Source organism: Arctopsyche grandis, unplaced genomic scaffold (assembly GCF_051622035.1).
Source record: "Arctopsyche grandis isolate Sample6627 unplaced genomic scaffold, ASM5162203v2 HiC_scaffold_800, whole genome shotgun sequence".
Classification (NCBI taxonomy): domain Eukaryota; kingdom Metazoa; phylum Arthropoda; class Insecta; order Trichoptera; family Hydropsychidae; genus Arctopsyche; species Arctopsyche grandis.
This window is the reverse complement of record NW_027518590.1, coordinates 151160-155917: the sequence shown is the minus strand read 5'-3', so window position 1 is coordinate 155917 and position 4758 is coordinate 151160.

Here is a 4758-nt window from a genome sequence, read left to right as displayed (position 1 = left end):
GAGTCAAAAAAGGTTGGGAAACGCTGTTGCGCTCAGTGCGCTCAGTGAGGATTCACTGTAAGTTCGCCTAATGCAATTCACCTAATTCGAGTATACCTAAGCGAGTTGGTCGAATATCAACATACCGAACGACGACCATACCTAATGTCATACATACCTAACTGCAGTTTACCTAAATACAAATTGATCGAATGAAGGTTGTTTTACGTTGACGGATAGATGGCACTTTTGCATTGATAATTTCAAGATTATTTAAAACAAAATAAAATATTAAGTTGTATTCTAAAATTTATATTTTATTAATAGATGAAGTCGATCACTGGCACGTATTTATTGTTTTTAAAAAATGTGCGTGTTTGGCTGTGTATTTTAGTGATAATTCAAACACCATTAAATATCTTTGAAACTGAAACACTGAAACTTTTTACTGCGTAATAAAATTTTAATCGTTGCGCTATAATTTTTTTTTCATTTTCAAATCTGCCGGAAGTAGCATTATTTTTCTTTGAATTATTATATATCCTAGACCGTGTATCGAACTGAAATTTTATATCTATAACTTGTATTAACTTGTACGCTCGAACTTACACTATTTTTTGGACTTATTAATTAAATGTCTACTCTTATCGAAAAAATATAGTTACATAAATATTACATAAATAATATTACATAAATAATAAATAATCAATAAGTTTTAAAAACCGGAAACGAGCCTTTTATTAAATCCAAATCTCAAAAATGCTGCGACCGCTGCTGCCGATGCTGCTGATTTTTCGAAACTATTGGATACTCACATTAAACTATTTATAGTGATTTTAATTAACAAAAAAAATTGAACAAAATCCGACGACCGGAAGTAGAACTTTTGTCTTGTGTAAGATTCCTTATACATATTTGCGCTCAAATTCTATCGTAAAATGATAAAAATATTAATTATAAATTCGATTATAATTAATATTTTTATAAAAAATATTAACGATAAATTCGAGATTGTCGTATCTCGAGAAATCGTTTATTAGAATCTCGAAAATATCAAGAATATTTTAAATTTATCACTACATGTTTTTGTTCAATAAACTGACTGATTTGTATACTTGTTAACTCGTAAATCATTTTGTGAAGTATTGTAATATGTATAGATGGTCAGTATTTGTATTACTTGTCCGGTAAGTTATTATCCGGTCATCATATAAGTACATATACACATGTCACAACGAAATCGCACCATTTTAAAGTTACATATATGTGCATGTACGTACTAGTCACTAGTGGGAAAGTATTCGGTTATGATATCACTAAAACGCTAGTGAAAATATATTTTCACTGACAATATGACCCCACTGTAACACACATAAAACAAAGATTTTTGATTTATTATTTATTTATTCGTGTATTTGCTCCTTATATATTAATCAATGTATATTCAGTATTTTAATATGCATTCATAGATGTTCAGTATTTTTATTATTTGTCTGGTGACAAAAACACGGGCAAAGCCGGGTGGCGAAACTGGGAATTTTTTTAAATTCTTTGTTACATATTGTTTTTTTTTACTATTTTAAATTACTTTTTTATATTTTTATTTTCTTTTCCTGCCTTCTCTTATAAAATTTTTTTTATATAATTTTACTTTCTTTTCTATTCAATGTTCTATTGTATCTCTCCATATCTTTCTTTCATCATGTCTTTAATAAAGTTATAAGCCCCTGATATGATATACATATGTAGTGTTTGTGTCCTTTTGATGTTGTCGATTTTATATGCTAAAAAATCAATTCACTATATTAAAAAAAAAAAATTATACTTTCTCGAGAATTCTCGAAATTCGAAACAAAAAAGAAAATCTCGAATTCTCGAGATTCAAATATTTCCAGAAAATAAGATTCTCAAATCTCGAGATTTCGTGGCCTTACGACCCACGATTTGTCCGATATATTTTTGTGCTGGCCACCCTAACGGCCACTGACAGTCGCGCGCCAACGGCTTCGGCATAAACACGTAGTTTTTCTCGCCACCGAAATCACCAGCTCGGCCACTGGTGATGGGTTGTGACGATACTTGGAGACCAGCGACCAGCTCCAGTATCGCCAGTATAGCGGTGTGCATCAGAGGGTCTGTCTCAGTTGTCGTCCAGAAGGCAGCTACTCAACAACTCAGCTACGCGTGGCTAACCTCAAAAGGCACGCGTGCTTTCTGCTTTCTTTGTTTACTCCCCCCCCCCCTTTCCTCGGCTGCTCTGCTTGATCTCTGTATAACTTATACAAAATACAGTCGCAATACATAAACAGATTTACGCCCTGTTTTCATTGGTTTACAATTTCCTCCCTTTTTTCCACACCACGCATCCCACGCACACTACGAAGGAGAAAGGGACAGCAGAGCAGCCGACATCTTAAATTAAAAAATAGCAACTAACATATAGGTACTTTTATAATATTTCTGATAGATTTTTAACTCATTAAAATATATTTATGAGATCTTTTTTTTTTAATTTGTCATAGGAACCAGAATTAATTTTCCCAGGGCCCAGGATATTGCGATACTGGCCAATCAAAATATGTACACGAATGTTGAATTAATTATACCTCCCACTTTAGATACGGTGGGACTGATTTTTCATTCTATTCATATTTTAATTCATACTCTATCATCATTAGCTACGAGTAATTATAATCACTGATGATGTTATATTATTATGAATGTGATATCACTCAGGAGATAAATTATTCACATCAATAAAATCATAATGAAACTGTGTAAATAATACGTTCTTGAACTAGTACAATTATTTATAATGCTGTATTGTTTTAGATTCAGATACCATTAATAATACTGCAGATTGTTTATCCTACCAGAACAGTGAAAATGTTGTAAAAGTACTTAAAAGAAGACCAGGAAATCGAATACGGTGGACTAGAGAAATTCATATCTAAATATAAGGGACAACCCGTGTCTGCAAAAAACCCTAACATCTGGATTGCTCAAAATGTCGATTTTGGTATTCAGATAACTTCTCCATTGAAAAATCAAAATATTTTTTGCAATGCATACTCGAGTCTTGTTGATTCTGCACGGCAAAAGTCGTACATTTGTTCTATAGTCAAAATGAAGCCTTTTTTACGAGGCTCTTTTTTATCATTTAAATGTACTTTTGTTATACTCATAATGAACATTTCAAGAAAATATATAATATGTAACTTTTATTTGTGCTGAAATGTAACATGTCAAAATTCAATACTTTCATTTATACAGTTATATTGTATGCCAAATCACTCCATAAAACTTGAAATAATTCATACCAGTAATAATTCATTTAGAATATTGTACTTTTATAATATGAACCATTAATATGAAGTACACGTATGATTTAAGTGAAGTTATATTTCGCAATTGCAATCACATTATCTTAGAAAAGCACGAAACATTTCATTACTCAATATAATCAATTTCACCCTACTTATTTTATTTATTAAGTTTTGATAACATGGGATCAATTAAGGTAATGATTTTTTTTTAGACATTGGAAAACTATTTCTGAAGAGGAAAGGGTTGGAATAACTGTGGAAACTACTGAGGACCCGTTGGCCCTACTCATCGAGCCGAGAATATCCTAAATTTGTTGTTAGTAGATTTATGCGACAACTAATGGAACAGTATCACATTTGTGTTAGCAAAATTTGATATGGGAGCTGTTTCGTTCACAGTTATCGTCGCAGGGAGTCAATCTGCGTTAGAGAATATGTCAAGATTAAAAATGCTGAATTCCATAATTTATTGATAAATATTACTTATACTATGCTATTTTTAAATTTTTCGTTCTAGTATATTTAGAACTGAAATTTGGATTTAATGTACGTTTAGAATCCTAGCTCCACGCTTGAAACCCAATTATAAATGTGATATGAAATTCTGAACTAAAAAAGGATTTCGAAAAAATATGTGGCTTCAAATTTTTAAACTCTTTCCAATGTTAAATTTTATTTATCGCTGTATGAATGAGCTGATAAGCATTAAATTTTGTGCGAAACAATTAGACATGTCACAAGCTACAGTTATTGATTGAAATCATTATTTACTTAGGGTCTGTGTGGTGTCACTAATAGAACAACCAAATACCATGATCGGTGGAGAAGAGATGGTCATTGAAATAAGCAAACGTCTTTTCGTTTATATACGTACCAACTTTTTTGTAAAAAACTTCCATAGCTTCACACAAGAGTATTTTTATTACATGACTTGATACAATAGTCAATTTTCTTTAACGTCAGTTGTTTTACATATGGATTATTCATATATTGAAAATAATATATGTGTTCTGTGTTGTCTGTAATAAGTTGACCATCTGTAATACCACTCATGAGTTTTTATTACATGAAAATGTTTATTTTAAATTGGTTTATTTCTGTAACTTGATTAATAAATTATTTATTATTTATTGTATTGCTTGTTTCTTGTCTTGTTATTATTGTTTATATTTCATTGTGTTTTGCAATCTGCAATACATATGTAGTATAAATTATATTTATATTTGTATGTAAACTGATTTATATTTGTTATGTATTCATCATAATTTATATTTATTACGGATATTTAAAATTATTAATTATTTATTATGGAAATTGTATCAATCGTAGAAATTGTACTAGTCTGTCTATTATACATGCGTTTTCTTCTCACCTTCTTTTAATATTGATGATTGGAAAGCCAATTTTAATATATGTACAGTAAAAAAAATCTGTATATCTTTTTTGATTCCTT